The 13,451-nt window shown below is 37.8% G+C and overlaps 1 long non-coding RNA gene, 1 other non-coding gene and 1 pseudogene across 2 annotated transcripts in view; 2 read left to right on the top strand and 1 right to left on the bottom strand.

The window, feature by feature from the left end:
• Positions 1-2,399: 2,399 nt before the first annotated feature.
• On the top strand, positions 2,400-2,506 carry LOC111812378. The gene has a single exon (XR_002817888.1). It is a non-coding gene; the product is annotated as a U6 spliceosomal RNA (small nuclear RNA).
• Positions 2,507-6,483: 3,977 nt separating this feature from the next.
• LOC111812364 overlaps positions 6,484-13,451 on the top strand; it is a 14,090-nt gene continuing 7,122 nt past the window's right edge. Inside the window, exons 1-2 of the long non-coding RNA XR_002817876.1 lie at positions 6,484-6,565; positions 11,087-11,089. This is a non-coding gene — a long non-coding RNA (uncharacterized LOC111812364). The remainder of the gene's footprint in view (positions 6,566-11,086; positions 11,090-13,451) is intronic.
• Positions 6,568-6,979, bottom strand: LOC101575883 (annotated as a pseudogene).

The following is a 13,451-nucleotide window of genomic DNA, read 5'->3' as shown; positions in this document are numbered from 1 at the left end:
AAACTGTCCTACCAATTTGGCTTGAAGCTGTCTCATTGCTATTTGTTTCTCAATAAAATTATGGAAAAAAACCAAAAAAAAGTGAATGTTTAGTAAAAATTCAAGGCTATTCAAGACTTGATTGCTCAAATTATATTTTTCTTTCTTTTTTTTTTTTTTTGGCGGAACCGTGGATTGAACTCAGGCCCTTGTGTTTGCCAGGGAAGTGCTTATTCCACTGTACTTGCCAGCGAAGCACTTATTCCACTGAGCCATCTCCCCGGCCCCTTTCTTTTTAATTTTATTTTATTTTGAGAAACAAATATCAATGAGACACTTTCCAAGCTGATTAATAGGACATTTTCAATAATTAATACATTGTACATTTTTATCTTCTCAGTGGTCATCCACAGCACAAGAAGCAGCCAGGACATCCCATCCAAACACTACTACTACAAATACTTCCTCTCACTGAACCAAGCAAATGCAGCTGTACGTCTATCCTAACTATTCTGTATATACAAATACAAAATGGTGCCTCCTCTGTATCCCTCCTCTCCAGTTCAGTCCTGTCAGAAATGGGTACAGCAAAACATTCCAACACAGTCCAGTAGTTCACAATAGAAGGGGGTTGTCCACAGAAGTTGTTGACTAGAGCCTTTTACAGCTCAGCATATTAACATGGCTTTACTTTATATACCTCATTTTTATACTTTTCTGCTGGATGGTTAAGACCAAGATAAAGAAAGACCTATGTAACAAGAGTTGTAGCTTTTGGATCTGATAAGATCAGTCAAATCCCCTCAGGAGTTTATCCTGAGACCCTGTACTTCAGATTGTAGATCCTTTGTCAGTGTCAGCCATGTGGATGAGTCATGGCCAATGCTTGACCAATTTGCTCTCTGTGAAAGCTGAGACCAAGTTTTCTCTCCATGTGACTTTCCTCCGGCACACTATACATCATTGATCACATTCCTCTGTGGCTCCATAATCTCCTTGATCAGAAAATTTGGGGCACAACTGAGTCACAGTATGGGCTCTCCTATGTCCTCAGTCTTCATGGACCTTGAAAGACTAGGGCCAAAATGTTGGCAGACCTTGCAGCCCTTCCTTTTCTCCAATTTTTGATCTGCAAACTTAGGTTGTTAACCCTCCGGAAGAGAAGCTTATTATTACCCTGCAACATATGCAGTTCGGTTTACCCTAGCTGTTTAAATATCAAACATCTTAGGCATAATTTGGAACAGGTATCTTCCATGAAGTATCAATGTGTTGAAATTTAAGTCCTTACAGAACATAAAGAAAAAAATTTAAAAAGATAGGAATAAACACATATTTTACACCAAAATTTAGAAATCTAACCATATACAGTGTTGTAACAGGAGAGTCTTTTTTTTTTTTTTTTTAGAACTGGGGATTGAACTCAGACCCTTGCACTTGCCAGGGAAGCACTTATTCCACTGAGCCATCTCCCTGGCTTCTGTAGCAGGACAGTCTTGTGACTTTTTTTTCTTTTTCTTGTGTCTTTTTTTTCATTTATTATCCATTTTAAAAAAGACAAACAAAAAAAACCCTTTTATTTGTGAGACAGTATGGTAATAATTGGAATGTCATGACAAGAAGTATGCATTTAGAATACCAGAATGACAGGCATTCCAAGCGTGACCCTTCTATTACACATTGCTATCTTCAGTGCAGTTGCATAGTTCACAGGTATCAGCATATATAATTAGTCAGGGTGAGAATCCTACCAAATAGCTGCCAGTTTCAAAAATCTGCTGATGTTTCTCAGGATCATTGCCGTGCCCATACTGTGCATGCAAGTATATGGCTTTGTCCCTGTCTTGTTTCCCATGTTTTCTCCTTAACCTCTCCTCATTGTCCAGTCCTCAAGTTCTCGCTTTCCTTTTAGTTGTGTTATACCTTTCTATTTGTATTTCTTCTTTTGATTTCTTATACTAGGGGGACTATATGATATTTACACATGTGGGTCTGGTTTATTTCACTTATGAGTATATCCTCAAGTGGCATCCACTTAAATATAAATGCTTCAAGTTTATCATTCCTTATAGCTGAGTAATACTCCATTGTATAAAAGTACCACACTTTTTCAACCATTGCTCAGGTGACGGGCATCTTGGTTGTTTCCAAGATTTGGCTATCAAAAATTATGCTGCTATAAACATAAGTACACATATATCACTATGATATGATATTTTCAGTTCCTCTTGGAAAATTCCCAGTAGGGAGATAGCTAGATTGAATGGGATTTCCAGTCCTACTTTCTTAAGGAGTCTCCACACTAATTTCTACAATTGTTGCACCAGTCTACATTCCTACCAGCAGTGGAGAAGGGTTCCTTTTCCCCACAGCTTCTCCAACATTTGTTGTTGGTTGATTTCTTTAAGATAGCCATTCTTGTGCTTGCTTTGGCAGCACATATACTAAAATTGGAACGATACAGAGAAGATTAGCATGGCCCCTGTGCAAAGATGACACGCAAATTCATGAAGCGTTCCATATTTTTTACTGCTTCTAAAGTCATATCAATTATTATATCTCTTTAAAATAAATTTTTTATAAAATGAAAAAGGAAAAAGAGGCAAAAATAATTAATGTTTCTTGAAGGCAAATAGCAATATTCAATCATTTGCCTAATCTTATGTAACTATATCTGTTAATCTGAGCAACTGATTTGATGATAGAAATAGATAACATATCAACTATTGACAATTATCTACTCTTGTTTTGAAAGCCTGTAACATATGTATTGTTTATGTTATCCTGTTTTTGTCTTTGCTTCTGCTATTTGTTTTTGCTTTAGTTTGTACTCCTCAAAATAAAATTTAAAAAAAAAGCTTTAAAAACCCCATTCTATGTGAATATAAATCGCTGATTCAATTCCACAATTTTATCATGCCAGAAACATTGTTAGTTCTAATGCTTTAAAAGCAAGAAGATATTGGTATCATAACACATTGACTTACTAATAACTAAAGTATTTTGTATAAACAGCAAAAAAAAAAAAAAAAAGATAGCCATTCTTTGTTGGGTGAGATGGTATCTCAGTGTTGTTTTGATTTGCATTTCATGGATGGGTAGTGATGTGGAGCATTTTTTCATATATTTATTCTCTTGTTTAATTTCATCCTCTGAGAAGTGTGTGTTCATCTCTGATGCCCATTTCTGGATTGGGTCTTTAAATTAATATATTTTAGTTATTTATAAATTCTAGAGAGCAGACCTTTGTCTGAGTGTTTATTAGTTAAGATTTTGTCAAAATTTGTGTGTTGTCTTTTGACTTTGTTGGTAATTTCTTTTGATGTACAAAAACTTCTCAATAAGAGTTGGTCGCAGTTGTCAATTCTTTCAAGTGTTGACCATGGGACTTGATTTTTGTTCATGAGCTCTTTGCCTACCCCTATGTCTTCAAGAGTTCCTCCTATTTCTCTTTCAGGAGATTTAGTGTTTCTGTTTTAATGTTTAGATCTTTAATCCACTTTGATTTTAGTTTAGTGCATGGGATAGACCTGAGTCAAGTTTTAGTTTTTGGCATGTAGGGAGCCAGTTTTTCCAGCACTGTTTGTTAAACAAAGGATATCTTTCTTCCAGTAAGCATGTTTGGCCCCTTTGTCGAAGATCAGGTAGCTGAGTGTGTTCATAGAGGCCTCTGCATCTTCTAATCTATTCCATTGATGCTCAGGTCTATTTCGTTGCCAATGCCATGTTGATTTTATCACAGTAGTTTTATAGTAAAATTTCAAGTCAGGAATTGTAATGCCTTCTGCCTTGTCTTTGTTGGCCAGAATTGCCTTTGGTATCCTAGGTCTTTTCTTGTTCCAAATAAATTTTAGGAAGGATTTCTCTAGGTCTGGGAGGTATGTTGGTGTTAGTTTGATAGGGATTGCATTAAATCTGTGCAATAATTTTGAAAGTATGGCGATCTTCACGATGTTGGTCCTTCTTATCTAGGAACAGGGAATATCTTTCCATTTTCTGAAATCCTCTACAATATCTTTTTTCAGAGTACTGTAATTTTCCTTGAAAAGATGTTTGACTTCTTTAGTTAACTGAGTTCCAAGGCATTTCATTTTCTTCAGTGCTGTTGTAAAATGTAGTGTGTCTAATTTCCTTTTCAGTGTGTTTGTTATCTGTGTAGAGGAATGCTATTGACTTTTGAGTATTGATTTTATATCCTGCTATGCTACTGAATTTGTGTATCAATTCTAGTAGATTCTTGGTGGAATTTTTTGGGTCTTCCAAGTAAAGTATGTCATCTGCAAGTAATGATAATTTAACTTCTTGTTTTCCTATTCTTATTCCTTTTATTTTTCTCTCTTGTTTAATGTCTCTACCTAATAATTCCAAAACTATATTGAATAGTAGGGGTGATAGAGGACATCCTTGTCTTGTATAATATTTGAGAGTAAAAGATTTCAATTTTTCCCCATTTAGAATTATATTAGCTGCTGGGTTGTCATAGACGGCTTTTTATCAGATTGAGGTAGAGGCCATATATTCCAATATTCTGTAGGGCTTTGAACATGAATGAGTGTTGGACTTTGTCAAAAGCCTATTCTGTATCAGTGGAGTTGATCATGGGGTTTTTAGATTTTGCTCTATTAATATAGTGCATTGCATTTATAGATTTTCAAATATTGAACCATTCTTGCACCCCTGGGATAAATCCTACCTGGTTATGCTGTATGATCTTAATGTTTTGCTGTATTCTATTTGCTAGGATTTTATTGAGGATTTTTGCATCTATGTTCATGAGGGAGATTGGCCTGTAGTTCTCTTTTTTAGTTGTGTCTTTTCCTGGTTTTGGTATCAGTGTAATACTTGCCTAGAGGAATGATTTTGGGAGGACTGCTTCCTTTTCAATTTCATTGAACAGTTTGAGGAGTGTTGGAATTATATCTTTTATAAATTTCTTGTAGAATTCAGCTGTGACTCCATCAGGGCCTTGACTTTTCTTTGTTAGCAGGCTTGTTATTGCATTTCATATTTCTTTGGCTGTTATTGGGTTACTGAGAGTTGTTATATCTTCTTGATTCAGTTTTGGTAATTTGTACCTTACTAGGAATCTGTCCATTTCATCTGTGTCTTCTATTCTGTGACCAAAAAGATTCTCAAAGTAGATATTGATAATCTGAATTTTCACTTGGTCTCTGGTAATTAGACCCTTTTCATTACTTATTGCTTGTATTTGAATTTTTTTTTTCCTCTTTTTGATGATGTTAGCTAGGGGTTTATCAATTTTATTAGTCATTCAAAGAACCAGCTTTTTGATTTGTTAATTCTTTGAACTGTTTTCTTCATCTCAATTGAATTAATTTCTGCTCTAATCTTTATGATTTCTTCTTGTCTTTGGGCTGTGGGCTTGGATTGCTCTTCCTTTTCTAGATGTCAGAGGTGCAGCCTTAGGGTGTTTATTTGTTCCTGTTCTGTTTTCATAATGTGTGAGTTCTAAGCTCTGAAGTTCCCTCTGAGAACTGCTTTCATTGCATCCCTTAAATTCTGATAAATTGTGATTGAATTTTCACTGAATTGCAGATATTGTTGAATTTCTTGTTTAATTTCATCTGTGACCCATTGATTGCTGAGTATGGTGTTGTTTAATTTCCATGTATTTAGGGGGTTTTTCTGGTTTCTTTTGTCATTTATTTCCAGTTTCATTGCACTGTGGTCAGATAATATACATGAGATTATTTCTGTTTTCTTGCATATACTTAAGCATGACCTATGGATTAATATGTGGTCTATTTTAGAAAATGACCCATGTGCAGCTGAAAAGAATGTGTATTTAGCTGTCCTTGGGTGGAACACTCTGTATATGTCCACCCAGTCTATTTGTTCCAAGCTCCGGTTCAGTTCTGGTACTTCTTTGCTAATTTTTTGTCTGGTTGATTTATCTTTTTGAGACAAGGTGGTGTTAAAGTCTCCTGTTAAGACTGTGTTCTTGGATATTAGATTTTTCATGTCCATTAAGATTTTTCTTATATTATTGGGTGCTTTTGTGTTTGGTGCACAGATATTTATGAATGTTATCTCTTCCTCTTGAATTTTTCCCCTAACCAGTACATAATGGCCTTCTTTTTTTCTTTCAATCATTCTTTGTTTGAAGTTGAGACTGTCTGAAAACAGGATTGCTACCCCTGCTTTTTTCTAAGGTGCTGGGGCATGTAGTATTGTATTCCATAGTTTGACTTTAAGCCTATGACTGTATTTTTGAGTTAAGTGTGTTTCTTATATCGAGCATATTGTTGGATTTTGTTTTGTAATCCACTGTGCCAGTCTATTTCTCTTAATTGGTGAATGGAGTCCGTTTACATTAATGGTTTTAATTGTGATGTGTTTACTTATGAATTTTTTTTTTTTCGGAAGCGTGAATTGAACTCAGGCCCTTGCGCTTGCCAGGGAAGCGCTTATTCCACTGAGCCATCTCCCCTGCCCTTTTACTTATTTATTTATTTATTTATTTATTTATTTATTTATTTTTTGCTCTAGTCAAGGGAGGGAAACTTTATTCAGGCCCCAAGGCTGCAGGCGTTGGGCAGGTGGTGCCCTTCTGGATGAGGGGTTGGTTGAGCTTTATTTGACCTTCTTCTTGGGGCGCAGGTTGTTGGTGTGGCCACACTTCTTCTTGCAGCAGTTGACAGCACGGGGGTGCAGGCGGGCATAACACTTGCAGCAGATCATCTTGTCACAGTTGTACTTCTGGGCAAGCTGGTGCAGGGATGGCTCGATGATCCCACCTCGCAGGCGAAGCACCAGGTGCAGAGTGGACTCTTTTTGGATGTTGTAGTCAGAGAGGGTCCGCCCATACTCCAGTTGTTTGCCGGCAAATATCAGATGCTGCTGGTCAGGTGGGATGCCCTCCTTGTCTTGGATTTTGGCTTTGACATTCTCGATGGTGTCACTGGGCTCAACCTCGAGGGTGATGGTCTTGCCCGTCAGGGTCTTCACAAAGATCTGCATGTCTGCGTCTGCCGCTCAGCCGCCTCGTTCTGCCCTTTTACTTATGATTGACATGTTATTTACCCACTGTTGATTACTCCTTTTTTCCTGTGTTTAATTGTTTGCCCTATTTAGTGGGTTCCTTCTGTTCTCATTCATGGAGTTCTGATCATTTTGGTCTCTCTCTAGAACGTCTTTCAGTATTCTCTGTAGGGTTGGCTTTGTCATCATGCAATTCTTTAGTTGTTCTTTGTCATGAAAGTATTTCACTTCTCCATCCAACTTGAAAGAGAGTTTTGCAGGATATAGTAGTCTGCACTGGAATTTGTTTTCCTAGAGCGCTTGAAGTACTCTGCTCCATGCTCTTCTTGCCTTCATGGTTTGTGAAGAGAAGTTAGCCGCAATTCTGATGGGTTTTCCTTTGACTGTGATCTGCTTCTTTTCTCTAGCGGCTTTCAGCACATTATTCTTGTGTTGGATTTCTGGGATCTTGACTATTATATGTCTCAGTGTGTTTTTAATTGGGTTGAAATTATTTGGCATTCTGTATGCTTCAGTTACCTGAATGTCAGATTGTTTCCTCATAGTTGGGAAGTTTTCTGCTATTACTTCTGACCATATTCTTTTTATATCATTTGTGTTGACTTCGTCTTTCTCATTGATGCCTATTAGTCTCACATTGTTCATCTTTGCCTCGTCTTGCAGGTGATGGATTATTTTTTCCTGCATCCTAGTTGTTTTTAAGAGAGCCTTTCGTACCTTTTTACTATCTGCAGCAGCATCTTCAAGATCTGAAACTCTATCTTCACTTTTACTCAAATGGTTTTTCAGGCTTGTGATTGAGATTTTAATTTCCTCTATATCTCTTTTATTTTGCTTCATGTGATCTATTTCCTTCCTGTATTGCTCATTCAAAAGGAATCCATCATATTTCTAATCTGGTCTATTTTTTATTTATGTCTTTTTTAGAAGCAGTTATTAATTTTTTAATGCAGAGTTTTTTTCAGACTGAGTTTCCTATATATGTTTCTCTATTTGATTCTTTATTTTGGAGTCTATAAATTCAGAGATTTCTTTTTTCATTTCAGGAATTAATTCTGCTCTGATTTCCTCTATGTCTTTCTGCTGTTGTTTCTTTACTTCTGATGCTGTTAATTCATTCAATTCAGCTGAGCTAGTGTCCTCTCCACTTTTTGTGGGTGTGCTTGAGGCCTGAGATTGCATTTTGCTCCTTGTCTTTGTCATTTTGTATAACACTGACCTCTGACCTTTGTTGTAGAGCTTTGGTGCAGTTATAACCTTAGCACCTACTGAAATTTGGGTACAGAGCTATTAAGGTTGAGTTTATCTGGTTATGCCTGGTCTGGGTCTAGCTGTTGTGTTCAGCTCCTTCCTGCTGCTGCCCTTGGAAGTGAACCTGTTGTGTCCCTCTGGCACAACAGTGAACGTGTGTTGCCCCTCTATTGTGTCCCTGGCCCAGAGAGCACAGGGGAACATAGAAGCTCTCCCACACCCTAGCAGTGTCTGGGCTTGGGATGGATCTGCGGCCCGAGAGAGTCGCAGAAGCTGTCACTCACTCCGTGGGTTTGGGGGCGGGGGCTCTGGAGGGTTGCAGCAGTCCTGATCATGAGGTAGAGGGTCTTACTCACGCGGGTGCCTGAGTTTTGGTCTGGAGGGGTCCCGCGGGCCTCAAATTATAATTTTCTATAGTTTAAAAACATTTTTAAAAAATTAAAATCATGAGGGCTGGGGAGATGGCTCTGTGGAATAAGCGCTTACCTGGCAAACACAAAGGCTTGAGTTCAATCCCCTGTTCTGAAAAAAAAAAATTAGAATCATGTTAGGTATACAATTATGTTTTTATAGTTTCAAACATTATGAAACTTTTATGAGTAGATTATAGTTCAGTTAGCCATTATTATTGAATAGTTTTTAATATTTCATTATTATATATAATGCTACAAGAAACATCTTTATCCCAAATCTGTAACATTTATTTAAGCTAAAATCCTATTTTCTACATATATCCTCAATGTGTTAGATGGTTCTCTTGTGCCATTCTCATCTTTACTATCAATATTTTTTATTATTTTTAATAATTGCCTCTCTGTTGTACATGCATTTTCCATCTTAATTTGGGGAATAAGATTAGTTCCTTTTCTAAGAGGTGCACTGCCCTCTGACATGGTCAGAAGGGAAATGTACTCAGGCTGATGTGCCAGGGAGGCCCAGGCTTCTGGGGTGGAGGTTACGGGGCACATTTGCATCTCTGCATTATTACTTAGCTTAAGTGCCTCTTAGAAACCTCCCCTGACTTAGAGATATCCAGGTACGTGTGTGTGTGTGTGTGTGTGTGTGTGTGTGTGTGTGTATCAATTCTGGCTTTCAATAAATATTTTCTTTCTTTCTTTCTTTCTTTCTTTCTTTCTTTTTTTTTTTTTTTTTGCAGAACCGGGGATTGAACTCAGGCCCTTGTGATTATTCTACTGATTTATCTCCCCAGCCCCCAAATCTTCCAGTAAAATTTTACTTTGAAAAAATTAATGGATGCTATGAAAGGCTGAATTCCTTAACCACTGATGTTATTTAATTTTGGTTGTTTAAACTGTGGTACAGGGTTTCAGGGTAAATCCTGAGGGGATTTGACTGACTTTGTCAGATACAAAAGTTACATTTCTTGTTATATAGGTCTTGCTTTATCTTGGTCTTAACCATCCAGCAGAAAAGTATAAAAATGAGGTACAAAAAGTAAAGCCATTAATATGCTTAGCTGTGAAAAGCTCAAGTCAATAATAACTTCTGACATTGCCATTCTTATAGAAAACGCACTACTATTATGGACTACTGGACTATATTGGATTACTTTGTTGAATTCATGCACCTGCAATATTTAAATGGCAATGGAATACACATCTCTGACAAAACCAAACAAGATAAGGGGATACAAATGAAGGATCGTTTTGTATCTGTAGATACAAAATAGGATAGATATACAGCTATTTTCTCTTAATTCAATGAGAAGAAAGATTTGTACTAATAGTGTTTGGATAGGATATCATGTCTGCATCTTGTACTATGAGTAACCACTATGAAGACAACAATATGCAATGTATTAATTACTAAAACTGTTCTACTAATTGGTTTTGAAACTGTCTCATTGCTATTTGTTTCTCAATAAAATTAATAAAATTTTTTGGTTGTTTATTTACAAATAGAATGATATTGTTCTTATATCATATAGGGTCTGTGTCAGGACTCAATAGAGTAACAAATTTAATATAATAAATATTTACAAGGTAGGCTTACAATGGCCATTTGCAGAGTCAGGTGTGGATGAGAATAAAAGAGCTGTCTCTGCACTGGAGAGCCAACAATCCAGTTGTAGATAGAAAATCTGGAGTTCACTGCAGAGTTCACATTGGAAGACTGGAGTCTGAGCTGGAAGCCTGGAGACAGAGGTCCCAAGGTCATGGCAAGGACTAAACTCCTCTGAAGAAATGAGATAGACTTTTTTCTTTCATTCAGGCTAAAAACCTATTGATTGGTGCCACACACACCCAGGATGGTCTTCCCTCTTCAGTCAGTCCTTTCAGTCATATCCAGAACTATGCTAATCCAGTCAGTTGGGCTGTTCCCACTCTAGCTGACACAACAGTTAACTGTCACAGGGTCATAGGAGTCTTGGAAGGTTAACCAAAGACCTCTGTGGAATGACTGTATTTTGCATTGTGTGAAAGAAATGAACCTTGGGGCCTGGGGTAGAAAGCTGTGGTTTGTATGTTCTATATGTGCGTCTTCTGAGAGTCCAAGTGTTGGAAGATTTGTCCTGGAGGAGGTGACATGTGAGGTGGTGGGACATTTAAAAGGTGGCGTCTAGTGGGAGGTCTTTAGGTCGTTGGAAGTAGCCTTTACAGGAGATTGATAGAGTTCTTAGGTGACCTCAGACTCCCCCTGGATTTTAGTCTCATCATGTGATGTCTTCCTCCTACACATCTTGCCAACACTTTGGCATCACTGGAGTCCAATCGAAACCAGTGACAACTTTTGGACCCCCCAGAACTGCAGCTAAAAAAACCAAAAATCTGTTGTTTTACTTAAGAAGGGAAGGGAAGAGGGAAGGACCTGAGAGCAGGAGGTGAGGGTAGAGGCAGTGGCAGGGACAGAGGAGCAGCCAGAGGCTCAGGCACAGGCACTACCTGAAGAAGTTCTCTAGCTGCTTCTGGTAGAGTGTGACCAATGCTTGTGTGTTACCTATCTCTGAAACCCAAACTTGAGAAAAAAGGAAGGAATAGATAAATCTGTCTCAGGATGTCAGGCAGATCTGTATGTGACAGCTTCAAGTTTGTTTTGTTGATCTATTTGTTAGGACTGTGGTTATACATGTGATGATATTAGATAGTCTTTCTTCTTTTCCACCTTCTCTCTCCCCCCTTTTCAAATTACAGATATAATATGCCCTTGTTTGAATCTGCATTTGTTACAAGAAGCATATGTCATTCTAAAAATTTAAATAATAATAAAGGAAACAAAAGCTCTTCTTTTACTCCACCATCTGTGCCTTGGGTATGTGGTCCTCCCTACCTTTCCTTATGCCATGTGTACCAGCAGAGGCATGCAGCAGGCTGTGCATTTCTTTTCCTTCTACTGCTGTTCCACCTGTTGCTATTGGTACCCAGTTATACCCAATAGTTTGCAGTTTTCTCTACTGACTTAATAAATCATACATATTTCAAGTCAATGCACATAGAATAATTATTTGTCTTTCTAAAAATAGGCAACTCAACATGTGTTAAAACATCACCCATGGTACCCTATGCACAATTTTATGTTTTTATGTGTCAGCTAATAAATGAAATTAATGATGCTGGCTCTACGTCAGCAGCAGAGCACTTGTCCACCATGCATAAGGCTCTGAGTTTGATCCCCAGCATGACAATAAAATTAGATACCTGGCAAGCACAAGGTCTTGGGTTCAATCGCCAGTACTGCAAAAAGTAAATAAATAAATAAATAAAAATAAATAAATACATAAAGTTAAATTAAATACAATAACATACAGTGGTAGACAACTCTTAATTGAATGACAATAAGTGCACATGATACAAAATCAAGCATTGGAAGACTATGTGGTAGAGTGGCTGCCTCCCACCCAGACCCTCAGTTCTTCTCAGGGGCAACTATCTGTAGTACCCAGATGTTACGAGGGTGATTTCCTCTCTCCCTGGAACTGGAAAACAGGGCCCAAGTTAAGGACAAAGACTGCAACCATTCCACATTCTAAAGAGTCCTGCCTACATTTGAGACTTGACTCCCTGGCTGCCATTCACAGGTACTCCATCGAATGCCTTAGTGTTTAAGGAAGAAGGCTTGAGTGGGTGAGGAAGAAAGGAGACCCCTCCATTACTTCTTATGGGCGAGAAGGGCAACTGCAGCAGCTTAGACTATGGGTTGTGCCACGGATGGCAGCAGCTGAGTGGGGAAAGGTTGGCGAGAAGTGGGTGCTACAGCTCATTTTGGAAAATACAGCAGACAGAGGCCTCTGAAGAGCTGGGCCTACAGCCCCCAAAGAACCTGTGTGAGAATGATGACTACATAGAGGGCAGCAAAGATTAAGATCCATCTAGACAGAGTGACAAGCAGCAGGGAGAGGGTCATAATTGTGTGAAGGTAAAAGAAAAGGATAGTGCTCTGTGCCACAGACATCTTCCCTGTTGTCAACCAGGGAAGCTCTGGGGTAATAATTCTTAGCTAGACTAGTGCTACTTTATAGAGTGCAGTTTAAAATGTGTGGATTTTTTTGGAGTTGTCACAATGACATGAGGCCATTCTTGATACTTAATTGTCAGAGATCAGGGATGCTAGAAGACCTGCAGTATACAACTGGTCCTTCACTATAAAAGATGCTCTCTTCATTCATGTTAGGAAGAAGCTTGTATATAATTGTCTGAGCCTAGGACCTATGGTTCAAATAGAAGAATTTTTAAAAATTTCATCTTAATATTTATATCGGGCTATAAATATTAAAAAAGAAATAGTAAGATTATTCTAATATGCACTGAATTTTGTTACACAATGATTATGGGTTGTGACTAAGCACCATTTCTAGCAATCTTAAGCTTGTAGGGTGTATGAAATATATTGTGATACTTCTGCTACATTTGTAGGATTTCACTGATTGTTTTTTGTTTGTTTATTTACTTATTTTTTGCAGGACTGGGGATCAAGCTTGTGACGTTGTACTTGCCAGGCAGGTGGTTATGCTGTTGAACTATATTCCCAGCACTCACTGAGTTTGTATGTTTTAAAAAGTAGCATTGATTTTGAATAGGCAGAGACGGTGGAGATGCTGTTTTGGGTCCCTGATCATAACTTCCTCCTATTTAATGAGAAAGGGAATTACTGTCAGTTGAGAACCTAAAATATGTTAAAGATGATTCTGGGCAGCTAGCTTGTTCTGGGCAGATCATTTGTTCTCAGCATTAGATGTCTTTATCCTCATTTAATTTAATTTA

Source organism: Octodon degus, unplaced genomic scaffold (genome assembly GCF_000260255.1).
Source record: "Octodon degus isolate 3935 unplaced genomic scaffold, OctDeg1.0 scaffold00122, whole genome shotgun sequence".
Classification (NCBI taxonomy): domain Eukaryota; kingdom Metazoa; phylum Chordata; class Mammalia; order Rodentia; family Octodontidae; genus Octodon; species Octodon degus.
Note: the sequence above shows the minus strand (reverse complement) of the source record. Positions and strands in the feature narration are given on the sequence as shown.